Genomic DNA, 17,452 nt, shown 5'->3' with positions numbered 1-17,452 from the left:
TATGTGACGCCAAAAGACACTATAGTATTACAGTCTCCTTGGTGACGCCCTAGCTGTATCTTGACGAGAGACATATGAATCATTACTTTGAAGGCCAATGAACTTTAATTTGTTTTCAGTTGGGCGGCGATCAGCCCACTGGACAGATACGTGAAGCTCATGTTCATTTTTATCACAGTGTTAACGTTTTTCAAAGATTTTTTTTCCTCCATGCATATGCAACCTTATTAGTTTATTTTCTAAGGTCAAGTAATAAGTTTAAGAATTAAACTTTAAAGTCAGCATATATGTTATTAGCAAATGTTAAACATCTGTTCATACTGCTCATTTTTTAAATATGGCTTGATGTGTGTAATATGGGCTACCCTACTAGGTGCTAATATGCATGGGCTCCAGCCATCAGAAAGAAGACGAGTAACAGGGGTCGGAAGAGGGCTGGGGCATGTCTCTTAACAGGAAAACCTTACAAAAAGTCACTAATTGAATCTCTAAAGAAGTCAAATGTGGAGAAACCCAAGTAGAGTTTAGATTTTTTATTCAAGAAAGAGCAGACCAAAGAAAAGGTTCCAATAAAGAGAAACAACCAAATTGGTAGGAATTGAAGTATATACTGAATATTCAGACAATGGACCTGGTGCAGGTATTTTACAGGACCGTGACAGTGAGACAGTGAGAGAGAAATGCCTAGCTGTTGGGACACAAAAGCCAGGAGATGAAGATGCTGCCTGCCTTTTCTGTGACAGGAACTTTTCTGATGATAAAAGAGGTGAATTGTGGGTTTAGTGTATGATGTGTTAACTGTGGGCACACAGAGTATGTGCAGGAGCTGAGATGGATGCATAAGTGTATGCCTATTGTAAATAATTACAAGTTTAAAGCTTTTTTTCAAAGTTTTTCATATAATAAAATAATAGGAAAACATTTTATTACAATACTGGAAAGGAATGTTTTCTTTCATCTGTGATTACTTATGGCTGTGTATAAAATAGAAATTAAACAAATGTACCCGTGACATTTAGTTTTTCCATCTTTATCCCATTTATATATACCATTAAATATATTTTATTTAAGTAGCCCATATTTGCACCACCATTTAACAAACAATGATTTTGAGTAATTGAATTAAAAAGTTATTGGACAGAAAACTGTAGTGATTTTTAAGGACGTTTCATACTTAGCGTATAGCAAACACAGCATATTTTGTATTGCTGATATTTGCACCATCTCTCTCTCTCTCTCTCTCTCTCTCTCTCTCTCTCTCTCTCTCTCTCTCTCTCTCTGTGTATATATATATATATATATATATATATATATATATATATATATATATATATATATATATTTTTTTTTTTTAAGGAAAGGAAGCAGCTCAAGGGCAACAAAGAGGAAAAAGTGTTGAAAAAAATACGCTAATCGCTGCCCCATTGTAAAATATAAAAGCAAAGAGTGGCCAAAAAAGAGGTCAATTTCGTGTGGAGAGGTGTCTTGATACTCTCCTCTTGAAAGAGGTTAAGTCATAGGCAGGAGGAAGAATAGACGAAGGGAGGCTGTTCTCGAGTTTACCAGTGAATTAAGGGGATGAAAGAAATGGAGATACTGGTTAACTCTTGCATAAGGACAGAAAAGGGATAAGCAAGAGTAGAAAGTCGAGTACAGCGGGGCAGCGGGAAGGGGGGAAGCATTCAGTTAGCAAGTTCAGAAGAAGAGTTTTAGCGTAAAAATATCGATAGAAGATAGGGAGTGGTCTTCAATGATGTTGAGTAATGCAGAGTAGAGTCATCAGCATAGGAGAGAATAGGAGAGTTTGTTATGGAAAGATCATTAATGAATAACAGAAAGAGAGTGAAAGATAGAACAGAGCCCTGCGGAACACCACTGTTGATAGGTTTAGGGATAGGACAGTGATCGTCTAACAGAGCAGAAATAGAACGGTTGGAAAATAAACTGGAAAGTAGAGAGAGAGGGATAGAAATTGTAGGAGGTAAGATTAGAAAGCAAAGACGTGTGCCAGACCTTGTCGAAGGCTTTCGAAATGTTTAGGGGGGCAGTGTAAGTTTCACCGATCCAGCTAAGAGAGGATCACCAGGAGAAGGCCCCTTACGGAAGCCATACTGGCGATCAGATAGAATGTCAGAAGTGGATAGATGCTTATGAATCTTCCGGTTAAGGAATAGGTAGGAAGACACTTACCAAAACGGGCGTAAGCCACTCCCGGTGAGGTATATGAGGGAAGTGAGGATGGTGCTGAAGCTCTCCAAAGACCCTTCCCATGTCCTCTCTTTCCATTTCACTATTGTCTCATCAACACTAGAGAGTAGTTCAGCATGCTCTCTAAAGACAGATCCTCTTTCCTTCCACACCACACTACATTCACACAACATGTACACCTTTTCCCCAAATTTGAAATTGAAGATGGCGCACCAATGCAAAGCCTCGGAGTCCCTGCCTGGGGGGGACCATAAATTCCTCCAGGGAGGAGTCCTCTTGTGGCTGACGACTTGAGAGGTGTCTTGATAACTCCTCGAACCTTTTTCTTATCAATTTTTGCAACATTCGTGGTCTTCGTTCTGATTTTCATTCTGTGGAGCACCATCTCTCCTCTAAGTCTCACCTTTATTTATCACCGAAACTCAGGTTTCTGAGGCTACTGACAGCAACCTCTACTCTGTTCCCTCCTACTATCTCTATCCTAAATTTCAATCCAAAGCTGGATGTTGCGCCTACGTGCGCAACGACATCACTTGCTCTCGTGCCCACGACCTTGACTCTTCAATTTTCCACCATCTGGCTAAGACTTCATTGTCATTCTATCACTAAATACATCAGTGCTGTCTATCTCTCACCTAACTCTACTAACTATGTAAAATTATTTGACTACTTGAACTCTAAACTGGAGCACATCTTGACTCACTCTCCCTTCGCTGAAATCTCCATCCTAGGAGATTTCAATGTTCACCACCAGCTTTGGCTTTCATCCTCTTTCACTGACCAGCCTGGTGAACAAGCCTACAACTTTGTTATCCTCAATGATCTAGAGCAGCTGGTTCAGCACCCTACACGTATTCCCGAGCGTCTTGGAGAGACGCCCAACATGCTAGACCTCTTCCTTACCTCTAACCCTTCTGCTTACTCTGTCAAACTGTTCTCTCCGTTGAGCTCCTCCGATCACAACCTTATTTCTGTATCCTGTGCTATCGCTCCTGTACATCCTCTGGATCCATTCGGTGGGACGACCTGAGGATGTACTTTTCTGATTTCCCGTTGAATGATTACTGCTTCCAGGAGAGAGACCCCTCTATGTGTGCCCAGCGCATCACAGAGGTGATTGTCTCTGGAATGGAGGCATACATTTCACGTACTTTCTCTATTCCTCATGCTAAAAATTCTTGGTTTGATCACGCTTGTTCTCGTGCTGTCAAAGATAGAGAAGCAGCTTACAAAAGGTACCAGAGCCTTCGAACTCCCGCTAACCATGATCTTTACATTTCTGCCCGAAATCGTGTCAAATATATTCTTCAGCTTACCAAAAGCTCTTTCATCCATACTAAGTGTCAAAACCTTGCTTTCTCTAATTCTTCCAGAGACTTCTGGTACCTAGCCAAAAATATCTCCTCCAACTTCACTTCTTCTTTCCCTCCTCTCCTTAACCCGGACGGCGTCACCGCCGTCTCATTTATCTCTAAGGCTGAACTCTTCACTCAAACTTTCTGTAACAACTCCACACTGGACGATTCTGGGCATATTCCTCCTACTTATCCCCCCTCTGACTTCTTTATGTCTGTTATTAGGATTCTTAAGAACGATGTTTTCTATGCCCTCTCTGGCTTCAACTCTCAGAAGGCTAATGGACCTGATGGAGTGCCTCCTATTGTCCTTAAAAGCTGTGCCTCCGTGCTGACATCCTGCCTGGTCAAACTCTTTCGCCTCTGCCTATCAACATCTACCTTTCCTTCCTGCTGGAAGTATGCCTTCATACAGCCTGTGCCGAAGAAGGGTGACCGTTCCAATCCCTCAAACTACCGCCCTGTAGCTTTACTTTCCTGTCTATCTAACGTTTTGGAATCAATCCTTAACCGGAAATTTCAAAAGCTCCTTTCCACTTCTGACCTACTATCTGATCGCCAGTATGGGTTCCGCAGGGGGCGTTCTACTGGCGATCTTCTTACTCTTTCAACTGATTCTTGGTCATCCTCTCTTAGCCGGTTCGGTGAAATTTTCTCAGTTGCGCTAAACATATTGAAAGCCCTCGATAGAGTCTGGCACAACTCTTTTCTTTCTAAACTGCCCTCTTTTGGATGTTATGCTCTCTCTGTTCCTTTATCTCCAGCTCCCTTTCCGGCCGTTCTATCTCTGCTGTGGTTGACAGTCACTGTTCTTCCCCTAAACCTATCAACAGTGATGTTCCGCAGGGCTCTGTCCTATCACCCACTGATCCTGTTATTCGTCAATGATCTTTCGATAACAAACTGTCCTATCCACTCATACGCTGACGACTCCACTCTGCATTATTCAATTTCTTTCAACAGAAGACTCTCTCAACAGGAATTACATTACTCCAGACTGGAGGCTGCAGACCTTGCTATCATTTCCGATTGGGGTAAAAGGAATCTTGTATCATCCAATGCCTCAAAAAACCAATTTATCCACCTATCAACTCGACACAACCTGCCAAACACCTATCCCCTATTCTTCAACAACACTCAGCTGTCACCTTCTTCAGCACTAAACATCCTCGGTCTATCCTTAACTCAAAATCTCAACTGGAAACTTCACATCTTTTCTTTCACTAAATCAGCTTCCTCGAGGTAGGGCGTTCTGTATCGTCTCCGCCAGTTCTTCTCCCCCGCACAGTTGCTATCCATATACAGGGGCCTTGTCCACCCTTGTATGGAGTATGCATCTCACGTGTGAGGGGGCTTCACTCATACAGCACTCTTGGACAGAGTGGAGTCTAAGGCCCGTACCAAGAGTCACGAAGGTTTAGCGACGAAGATCGAAGGGAAGGACGGTGCGTACCTATAGTCACTAGCATTTTTGGAACGAAGGTTTGCTGGAGAGACGAAGGGAAGGCAAGGTCTACCCCATGTCTTCCTTCATATCCTCGAGGAAAAATATGTTTATTTTCCAAATTTGCCGTGGAAAATAGTTACGGTTCAGTTAAAACAACCTGAGAAAATATTTTCCCTAATTGGAAAGTCGTATATTATAGTTACAGCGAATATGTTTGTCTTGTTTACAATAACAGCACGCGCCTTCAAAGCACAGATAAACCAGCCAGCAGGCGGGAACCTTCGTGGCTCACATTCTCCAACGATCTATGGCTTTTCAAATTCTTCCTTATTTCTGAGTTCATCTGGCTCTGTAAGTGTAAACAAAGGGTATCTTAATAATTTACTGCATGTAAATAACGATTAATAATGGGAAAAAAAACATGAAATAATAAATAATAACTGTTGAATGCGAGGCTAGGCTATTTCGAATATTAGGCTACCCATGTTATTTACACATACAACACATCAAAATTCCTTATGTATAGACACTTGCAGAGTCGTATGTCACTTTATATCCCTTAATGAGATGAAATATGAGTATCTGAAAGGCTATAGATCGTTCGAGTATGATCAAACTCTACTGTTTGATATACAAGTTGTTTCTTCGTGTCCTTGTGTGGTATATTATAGATGCAAATCTTCTGTTTGCGGTTCATATACGATGGTTTGAGGATTTTTTGTATACACAAATATTCAAATGATCTTCACGCAATCACAAACTCACAATGCGCAGGTGTCATATCTACGTTCACGAGTGGACAGACGGAATTAAACGGACAATATTATGGCTGTAATAGCACCATGGAGGTATTATACCTCCATGAATAACACTGTGTGTTTGTGTGTGCGTGCATTAGATCTGGTAAGTGAAAAGAAGGTTACAGTATGTGTATGTGCATTTACCTTCCCGAGCGACTTGTGGTAAGGATTGAAGGCATGGTCTGAGGCCGTGCCTACATTGTCGAAGGGAAGGTAGGCGGCTCGACCTTCACGACTCTTGGTACGGGGCTAATGCTGGGATCACACATCTGCGATTTCGCTCTGCGACGGTTGGCGATTTTGAAAATGCACGAAATCGTGGGAGCATCGTTATTGTCTCTGCGAGTTTGCCTCTGTTTCAACTCACAGCAACATGGCGAGGGAGGATCGCTCGCCTATACGCACACGAGGGCGACAGGCGAGGGGACGTCGAGGTGAATCGTGAGTGAATGCGCGCGACTGTACGCAGAGGAGCCCAATTTTGAAAATAAAACCCGTTGCGACGGATCGCGATGAAGGCAGGGCCTGGCGACTATGCGCGACCGCCCCTTCGTCTAGCCGCTCGACGACGCTCGACGTCGCACGCATAGTCGAGAAAACGTCGAGGGCGCGTCGCTGTTCGACCCATAATAGGTAATAACGCGCTCTCTCTACCATGCATCCCCCACACACCACACATTAGATATATATATATATCTATATAGAGATATAGATATATATATATATATATATATATATATATAGATAAATATATATATATATATATATATATATATATATATATATATATATATATATATATATATATATATATATATATATATATATATATATATATATATATATATATATATATATATATATATATATATATATATATATATATATATATATATATATATATATATACACACACACACACTAACCAGAAATTAATCTTGGCACCCTGCATATCCCGACGCTCTAACGCTAAGGTTATTATTTCGGCTGATCAACCTTATAGGTTTTCAATATGGTAAAATAATCCCCATCTGGCAACGCCAGTTGCTTGTGTCGATTCAGATTTGATAGTCGGTTAGTAACGACCACTCAGTGCTTCAAGTAAGTAGTAGCCTGTGCTACCCTCCCTTGCTGTCGCTGATAATGCTTTAATGTTTCTTGCTTCTAATTTAGCAGTTCTTAACCTGCGGTCGTGATCACCTGGGAACAAAGTAAGTTGTTTTGAGGAATAATGGATATTATTCGTATGGTGTAAGGTTTTCTGCATGTTATACCGTATCTACAACTTCTGTAATAAATTGTAAGTGGAAAGAGTTTTACAGTCTGTAATAACTTGCTAACAAGCTAATGAAGTAGTCAAGAGAAATACATTATAATTTTAATGTACCTAATAATTTTACTGTGTACACTAGCTTATAATTTTGCTTTTTGTTAAATCATGCTATTATTTTGCATTTAGGAATACTATTCTTTTATTTTGTATTCATAAACACTAAGCTTTTATTTAGCAGTTAGGAATACTATTCTATTATTTTGCAATTAAGAACACTAGGGTATTATTTTACATTTAGGAATACTATTCTATTATTTTCCATTCATGAATACTAAGCTATTATTTAGCAGTTAGGAATAATATGCTATTATTATAAATTCATGAATACTAGGATATTATTTTGCAGGCGGGCAGGGTAGCGGAGTGTGGCAGAACAGTGTGAGTGCGAGCGAGTGGTCGCTCGCCAACGGTTTTTCACACCCTCCCGCTCGTTCGATGCCATCCCGCTCTTCGAAGCAGCGTCGCTGCCATGCGCACGATGTACAAATTCGCTCGCATATACGCTCGCATACACCGCGACCCCTTGCGTTTGACGAGGGTATGCGAGCGCATACTGCGATGGTCTCTCCCTTAACCGTGCGAATAATCGTGCGATTTGGGCAATATCGCAGACTTTCTGCGAACTTTTTGAACATTTCAAAATGTTCGCGCGACAGGCCGGCACCCGCAAGTCGTGCGAACTTTACCGCGCGACTGTTGTGACTAATCGTAGGGACGTCGCTACGATGTCGACCGTATGTATATGCCGATTTTGGAAATTTTCAAAATCGCCAACCGTCGCAGAGCGAAATTGCGGATATGTGATCCCAGCATTAGGCTCTTCGTCTCATCAGCTCCCTTCCTCTTAATGATAAGCTTTTACTTCTTAAATTCCGCCGCCATGTTGCCTCTCTTTCTATCTTTTATTGATATTTTCATGCCGACTGCTCCTCTGAACTTGCTAACTGCATGCCTCACCCCCTCCCGCGGCCTCGCCGCACACGATTTTCTACTCAAGCTCATTCCTTTACTGTCGAAATCCCCTACGCACGAGTTAACCAGCATTTTCACTCTTTCATCCCTCACGCTGGTAAACTCTGTAACAATCTTCCTTCATCTGTATTTCCTCCTGCCTACGACTTGAACTCTTTCAAGAGGAGGGTATCAGGACACCTCTCCTCCCGAAATTGACCTATCTTTCGGCCACTACTCTTGCCTCTTTTGTAGGAGCAGTGAGTTGCGGGCTTTTTTTTTTCATTGGTGTTTCTTTTTTTTGCCCTTGAACTGTTTCCTCTACTTTAAAAAAAATCAAAAGGCTTAGAAAGACAGGAAAGTAAAGCTATAAGACGGTAGTTTGATGGATTGGAACGGTCACCCTGGCGAAAGAGTTTGACCAAGCAGGGTGTCAGCTCGGAGGCACAGTTTTCAAGGACAATAGAAGGCATTCCTGAAGGCTGAGGCCAGAGAGGGCAAAGAAAACATTATTCTTAAGAATCTTAATAACAGGGATAAAGGAGTAAGAAGGGGGAAGAGTAGGAGGAATATATATATATATATATATATATATATATATATATATATATATATATATATATATATATATATATATATATATATATATATATATATATATCATTGAATGTGATAGCTAGTTGAGCATTGACTATTTTTCTTAAGATATTCTCCTTATATCTTATGATAGTCTTATACTCTTTCTTAATCGGCTGTATGACTTCGCCGAAGCTAGTCATGTTCGCTAGATCGCGATTTCGGGTCCTAGACCCTTCCTCAGTAGCGAGGTCTTTCCTTGGTAAGGTTACCGGAGAGAATGGCTTGTGTGGGGGGGGAAGATTGCTCCCTCTTGCACGAGGGAGCACGGGCCTTTGCCAAAGGCGGCCCGTAGCAGGGAGCCGACAGACCGACTTTATCGGCGATCGAAATCTAGCCGACCAAGTCGGTCTGCCGACGAGGACTGGCATGTCTCTGACCCCGGGAGGGGGGGGGGGCAGATTGCTCCCTCTTGCACGAGGGAGCACGGGCCTTTGCCAAAGGCGGCCCGTAGCAGGGAGCCGACAGACCGACTCTATCGGCGATCGAAATCTAGCCGACCAAGTCGGTCGGTCGACGAGGACTGGCGTGTCTCTGGCTTGTGTGGGGAGCGGGGGTGGATTTATACCGCTGTGTTGGTCGTCCCACTGCGCGTCCTGGTCTCTGATTGGCTGGCAGGTGTTACTTCGGGCTGCGCGGGGGTACTCGTCAAACTTGTTCTTTGCGCACTTGGTAGGGCTTGTAGATCTTCTGCTTGCATGTTTAATGTCGGGTTTGTTGTTTTGATGTAGAGTGCCTCTAGGATGGGGAGGCGTCTTGTGTCAGGACATGTTGTCAGGATCTCCGTGCTGTTTTCCAGTATTTCTCTTGTGATGTTGATTCTATGCTGCTCCTTCAGGTGTTTCTTGGGTGCTCCTGACGGGAGGTGGAATGTCAGTCGTCGCGAGAGTCTTGTTGTCGTCATGCCAACATAGGTAGAGGGAAGGACTTCACAGATTCCTTGGTTGCACGTGAACCTATATAAGACATGCGATTTTTGGAGGCTCTCTATCTCTTTTGAGGGGGTGTTTTTCAGAAGGAGATGGCTGGTTTTCTTGGTCTTGTAGTATACGACCAGCTTTACTTGTTTGTTGGGGTCGGATGGCTTGACGTTTCTTCTTACTATTTGTGTGGTGACCCTCTCATCTTCTTTGTAGGCGGTAGAGAATGTCGCTTAGTAAAAAATGCTGATGTCTTCTTTCTTCTCCACTTTCTGCTTCTTGCTGTGCCAGCCGTCTATGATCTTCTTCGTCAGGCGGCTGATGTCCTTTTCGCTGAAGCCGTTGTTTATCAGAACTTGAGTTGAGCGCTCTATTTCTTGATGGACTTGCTTCCACGTACTGCAGTGTGTGAGCGCTCTTCTGATATAGGCGCAGATGGTGGAATCCTTGTACTTCGTGGGGCACTCACTTCGTCCGTTTAAGCAAAATCCTGGGTTCGTTGGTTTGGTGTAGACGCTGGTGGTAAATCTTCCGTTTTCTTGTTGGACGAGGACGTCTAGAAAAGGCATGGCTCCGTCTTCGCTGTTTTCCATGGTGAATTTCAGTCCGGAGGTTTCTTGGAGGTGGAGTCTAAGGCGTTCTGCTTCGGTGGCATCCTTTGTCGTGATAAATATATCGTCAATATACCGGCAGTATATATCTGGCTTTTCTATTATCTCGAAAACTTCCTCCTCGATACAGCCCATGAAAAAATTTGCCAGGAATACACCAAGAGGAGAACCCATGGCTACGCCGTCTACCTGGCAGTATTTGTTTCCCCGGGGGCAGATGAACGGTGCTTCCTTTGTACATTCTGTGAAGCCAGAAGTCACGGGAAGAGTTAGAGAAAGCAAGGTTTTGGCATTTTATATTAATGAAAGAATTTTTGGTTAGTCGGACAATAGATTTGGCACGATTTCGGGCAGAAATGTAAAGTTCATAATTAGCATTAGTTTGAAGGCTCTGGTACCTTTTGTGAGCTGCCTCTCTATCATTGACAGCACGAGAACAAGTGTGATTAAACCAAGGCTTTTTAGCGTGAGGAGTAGAGAAAGAACGAGGAATGTATGCCTCCATTCCAGAGACAATCACCTCTGTGATGCGCTGAGCACACACAGAGGGGTCTCTATCCTGGAAGCAATAATCATTCCACGGGAAATCGGAAAAGTACATCCTCAGGTCGTCCCACAGAGCTGAAGCAAAATGCCAGAAGCATCGCCTCTTCGGTGGGTCCAGAGGGTGTACAGGAGCGATAGGACAGGATGTGGAAATAAGATTGTGATCGGAGGAGCCCAACGGAGAGAACAGTTTGACAGAATAAGCAGAAGGGTTTGAGATAAGGAAGAAGTCTAGAATGTTGGGCCGGTCTCCAAGACGGTCGGGAATACGTGTAGGGTGCTAGACCAACTGCTCTAGGCCGTTGAGGATAGCAAAGTTGTAGGCTTGTTCACCAGGATGGTCAGTGAAAGAGGATGAAAGCCAAAGCTGGTGGTGAACATTGAAATCTCCTAGGATGGAGATTTCAGCGAAGGGAGAGTGGGTCAAGATGTGCTCCACTTTAGAACCACACACAACCTATCGTCTTCTGCAGTTTCGGTGGTAATGACATCAGTAAGGTGGGTAGTGAAGAGATATTTCGGCGCTTCAGGGAATCGTTCGCTAAAGTGAAGGACTTCGGGGGGGATGCCGGCCGTTTGTGGTGTTCTGCCGAGGAGGGGGGTGGGAGAGGAATGGCTTTCCAGAGCCTTAGCAGTAAACAGCAGGCTGGCGGCCCACTGTAAGCGAAATGGTTGGCTTTTCCTTGATAATTGGGACCTATTCTACAATAAAGGCACCTTGTATGTCAAGGATGGCGTGCACCTGTCACTCCAGGGGGTGGAGGTTCTCGCAGACTCCCTCGAGCGATCACTTAGCACCCTACAGGATTTTTTAGAGTAGGCGAGGGGGGAGGGCCTGTCATCAGTGGCTATGCATCGCAGACTGGGACTAGGGGGCGCAGGAGAAATTGAAAGGATATAAGAAAGGATGGGCTAACGGCTTATTACACCAACAGTTGGAGTCTCAGGAACAAGATAGATCTACTGAGGGAGAAAGCATTTGTCGAGAAATTCAACATTATAGCTATCACGGAAACGTGGGTGGATACTACCAACAAAAACATCATGTCTGAGTATGAAATAGATGGTTATCAGATGTTCCACAAAGATAGAAAGGGAAGAAGGGGAGGGGGGGTGGCACTTTATGTTAAAGACACACTTAAATGTTCCGCTAACAACTCTGTTAAAATAAATGGCGACTCAGAATCAGTTTGGGTGGACGTCCACAAAGGGAAAGACAAACTAATTATAGGGGTTCTTTACAGGCCACCCAACCTTAGCAGGCAGGACACTGATATATTACTGCAAGATGTAGGCAGGCCGAGCAGGAGCAAAAATGTCTGCATAATGGGGGATTTTAACTACATGAATATATATTGGGAAGGCGTGGTGGGTGATCTAGAATCTGAGGATTTTCTGAAATTAATACAAGATAATTTTCTCAAGCAGACAGTAACTGAGCCCACCAGGGGTAACAACATTCTGGACTTGGTCTTAACTAACACCGATAATATGATAAGCGAGCTAGATGTTGGGGGAGAATTAGGTGGCATCGATCACAAGGAAATTAGGTTTAAATTAGACTGGGCGGTGACCCATGAACTCAACCCTGTGTTGGTGCCTGACTTTAGAAGAGCTGATTATGAGGGGCTCAGAAGACACCTTGAGGAGGTAAATTGGGAAACCTTAGGGCTGGATGAGGGCCAAATCTCAGGGCTGGAACCGAAAAGACAGGGGAACCATGTAGAAATGACCTACAATAATTTAATTAGAGAAATTGCAGAGGGTCAGAGACAGCATATCCCTTACCAAGCACGTAGGAAGGAAAATAACGACCCCAAATGGATGACCCGCAGACTCAAGCATGAGATAGGCTTGAAGAGAGGACTTTATAGGAAAATAAAGAACGGAGCAATCCACCTCAGGGGTAGGTATGTTGAGCTAGCCAGGTCGGTGAAGAAGAACACCCTCCTAGCAAAAAGAAATTATGAGATTAGGGTAGCCAACGAGGCCAAGAGCGATCCCAATTGCTTCTTCAAATTGTACAGGACGAAAACAAGGGACAGAATTGGACCGTTGAAAACTGTCGCGGGGTAAAATAAGATTAATAACAGGAGTGTGCTCACAAGGCGGTAGCTAGCCGACAAGGGTTGATTCCCGCGGCACGCCAGGAGACACAACGGTGTACACACCCTGACTAGGGAGTATTAACACGACTTAGCTGCTCAAATCTCCCGTGGGGTTCTTATTTACTCTCCTTGTGGGGCTGGAAGGCACATACGCACAGGCAAAAGGGTTACTGATAAAGCTCGTGTACAACTATGCACAGACTTTATTACATAAAGGAACAAGACACGGACAAATCTCACATACACACCCAGCTGAGTCTAGCGTTTTTCGTGCTCTCACAAGACTAACCTGCCCTGGCTACACTAACGACCAGCTACTTAACTTGGTGCGGAGGGAGAAGAGTAGAGGCTCGTTGCACAGCCTTGCTCGAGGTGGCTGCAGCTTGTCCTTCCTGCCGTGGGTCCTCTCATCAGGCGCGTGATGTCGGCGGTAGATGCGGCTTTCAGGAAGAGGCCGCCGCGGACTCGACACACCCAAACTGAGACCCGGTGTGGGCTGTGTCCCGAAGTGGCGAAGCCCAGGATCCCCACACTCCAGCAGGAGGAAAACCGCGTGGTGCCAAGAGGTAGGCGAGAGTAGAGGAACGTCGCCCCGTGACCTCACCAGACGGCGGTCAGGGGGAGAAGGAAGCCCCGAGCCGCGGCGAGTGACCTGACGGGCCCCAACTCGCCCGGCCGAGATGCAAAACGCTGCTGGCGCTGAAAAATACAACAGAGGGTGCTGACAGCACTCTGAGCATTACTGCCATAGGCAGATATTGTTACACTTCCCTGACGCGCAGCTATAACTTGCAAATGCATGGTACCGCAATATAAACAGCGGAGCAAGCTACATACAGGCACGAAGAGGAAAGCAACAATCGCGAGCTGGCAACACAGGCCGCCCAGCCAGGCCGCGGGCGGCAACAGCCATCATGGCGGGAAGCACAAAGACAATAGCCCAACATCCTCACAGCAGAGGCGTACAAGCTGCAGTAATGCACACACTGCTATGCACCTGCAGAGAGTGGAGTGGTAACTCCTGGAAGTGCGTAAGCGCAGGTAAAACACAGCGGGCGACCCGCAACGAAAATGCACGCCTTGGCATAACTACGCTCGTTGCCTAGGCAACGAACAGGCTGAGTCATCGTGACCCGCCCCGCGCTTAGGTCACGTGACGAACTAGGAAAACGCGTCAACAGCTTCCCTATAGCAAATTATATAAAAATAACTTGTCGCGAATCTAAACTGCGACAAAAACAAACACGGGCGAGCTCGTTGAGAATGGAGAAGATATGAGTCAAATGATGAATAACTATTTCCTCTCAGTTTTCAAGCAGGAAAATCTAACAACCATTCCGGAAAGAGTTCAGATATATGAGGGCGACGAGAACGACAAGTTGAGGGATGTGGTTATCACTAGGCAAGTAGTCCAGGATGAGATTGGTAGGTTGAAGGAAAACAAATCGCCGGACCCAGACGATGTATTCCCAAGGGTTCTGAAAGAGTGCAAGGAAGTCCTTAGTGGCCCTCTTACCGCTGTCTTTAAGATGTCGATAAATTCTGGGTATGTGCCCAATCAATGGAAAGTAGCTAATGTGACGCCGATTTTCAAAAAGGGAGACAAGTCAGCCACCTCAAACTATCGCCCAATTAGCTTAACATCAGTTGTAGGAAATATGTTGGAGTCAATTATAGCCAGAAGCATTCGGGACCATCTAGAAAAGCATAATTTAATTCATGATTCACAGCATGGGTTCACAAAGGGTAGATCTTGCCTTACTAACCTGTTGTCCTTCTACACTAAAGTAATCGAGGCGGTTGACCGAGATGAAAACTATGACATATTGTATCTAGATTTCAGTAAAGCGTTCGACAAAGTCCCTCATCACCGGCTATTACTAAAATCACAGGCTCACGGCGTAGATGGGAAAGTTTTGAACTGGATCAGGGCGTGGCTTAGTGATAGGAGGCAGAGAGTGCAAATCAATGGTAAAAAATCTGAATGGGGCAGTGTTACGAGTGGAGTCCCACAAGGGTCGGTGCTTGGTCCTCTACTTTTTATTATTTACATCAATGACTTGGACACAGGAATTAGTAGTGATGTCAGTAAGTTCGCAGATGACACCAAGATCGGTAGAGTAATCCAATCAGACAGCGACGCTACCGTTCTCCAGGATGAGCTTGACAGACTATATGATTGGGCGGGGAAGTGGCAGATGGAATTCAATGTCGGTTAGTGTAGCATTTTGAGTGTAGGTAGGAATAACCCTTTACACAATTACTCCTTAAATGACACTCCTCTAAGCAGGTCTGGGCGTGAAAGAGACTTAGGAGTCCTAGTGAGCGCTGACCTCCGTCCTAGGGCTCAATGCATTCAGGCTAAAAATCGGGCCAACAGAGTACTAGGTTTCAGCTAAAGGAGCGTGAGCAATAGGAGCGCTGAAGTCATCCTCAAACTTTACTTAGCACTAGTTAGACCTCATCTCGATTATGCAGTTCAGTTCTGGTCCCCCTACTATAGAATGGATATCAAGATGCTAGAATCTGTACAGAGGAAGATGACAAAGATGATTCAGGGGGTGAGAAACTTGCCTTATGAAGACAGGCTGAAGCCGTTAAATCTACACTCTCTAGAAAGGCGAAGGTTGCGAGGAGATTTGATCGAAGTCTATCAATGGATGAAGGACTTTAATAAAGGGGATGTCAATAAAATTTTGAGAGTAAAAGAGCCAGGTAGGACGCGTGGCAATGGTTTTGTTAGACACATTCAGATTCAACAAAGACATAGGCAAGAATTGGTTCACCAATAGAGTGGTGGACGAATGGAACAGGCTTGGGAGCCATGTTGTGGGTGCCAATACCATAGATACATTCAAGAAGAGGTTAGATAAAGCCATGGATGGTGAGGTAAGATGGGGTTGAGTGTACAGGAGCTGCCTTGTATAGGCCAACCGGCCTCTTGCAGACTCCTTACGTTCTTATATTCTTATGTTCTTAATACCAAATGGCAACCCTGGTAAGGGTTGCCGGTTTTATGTAAGCCTGGGCCAGTGAGTTGCCAGCTACTGCCAGCCAGTACAACTTTTTACCCTGCCGGGTGCATTCTTAGGGCACCATACTCACACCGTACTCGCACCGGCACTTGCTGTACGCATTCCTAGGGCACCGTACTCATACCGTGCGGACACCAGGGGGAGAAATTATGACCTGGTAAAGGCCGATACGCGTCCGGCAAGAGCCGGTACGTGCACGGTGCTTGCCACGCAGAGACACGGTAATGACGAACGTTGTATGGTTTCGGCACGGTATCTCGTGATCAAAAATTTTGCCGGGCAGCTCTCGGAAAAATTTATTGTGGACTGCGGCTTTTTTAGCCGCTAGCCGGTGCGTGCCGCCGTGGCAAGATGTGCGCTCGTTGACCACCAACCAGTGCCGATTTTTCCGTGGGCGTGCCGAAGTAACCCAATTCGGCGTGATTCGGGATGTACCGGGCGTTGGTGGGACAGGGCCTTAAGAGCATGGAAGCAGCCTGGAAGCGGCTGTGCAGCAAGGCAAGAACTATTTCCTCGGCAACTAACGAAACAAAGCACTTCGCGCCATTCTATCAGTTCTTGTCATTACGGAAAAATGGTGTATCCAGCAAGGGAAAGATGTCGTAATTAGATGATAATTTAGCTGTAAGAAAAACCTTGTCGTATTTATAAACAGATTCATGACATTCGAGAAGCATATTAATGAAATAAACAGGAAAGTAACGCCTGATGTATATTAACAGAATAAAGGATTATTTTGGTAAAGTTACGCGCGAAATCATTGTGTAGTCCCTTGTGCTCAGCATTTTCAAGTACTGTAATATTGTATTGGGCACTACTAACACTACACTTTTAATAACTAATGTTCAAAAACTTCAGAATTTTGCCGCTAAAGTTGTAGACAGAAATGCTAGAAAATAAGACCACGTACCCCCATTCTAAAGGAGTTGAAATGGCTGACTGTAAAAGATAAAATAGTTCATGACACAGGAGTGTTTGTTTTTAAATACCTGAAATGTCTTTACCCCGACCATCTGTTGCATCCTCCCACTGTTTCTAATGTTGCCTGCAGCACGACACGGCAGCAAAACAAACTCAACGTCCCCAGGGTCAACACCGATGTAGAAAGCCGGTCCCTCCCTCTGTTAAAGAGGCTTAACCGCGTTTAAGTTACGGCTGCAGCAAGTACTGCACAACAATAACTAATAACCTACGTAACTTTATAACCTACAATAACAAAACTGGCATCACAAATATTATGTGGCTCATTGTCAAACACATGTTCTACTGTATTACTATTTTATTTACTTCTTATCTTATTGTTTTTATTGTCTTAATATTTTATTGCTTTTACGAGTATGTAGGTAATATTATTTTCATTTTAAGAGTAGTATGTGCAAATGTTTCTACTGTGATTCATTCCTACGATAGTGTACACCCTTAAATTGTGTATCTTTATGGAAATTTTATGTAACATGAACAACCACATTAGTGGAATAAACCTATTATTATTATTATTATTA

Source organism: Eriocheir sinensis, chromosome 18 (assembly GCF_024679095.1).
Source record: "Eriocheir sinensis breed Jianghai 21 chromosome 18, ASM2467909v1, whole genome shotgun sequence".
In the NCBI taxonomy this organism is placed as follows: domain Eukaryota; kingdom Metazoa; phylum Arthropoda; class Malacostraca; order Decapoda; family Varunidae; genus Eriocheir; species Eriocheir sinensis.
The sequence above is the reverse complement of the archived record's forward strand: the minus strand, read 5'-3'. Positions refer to the sequence as shown.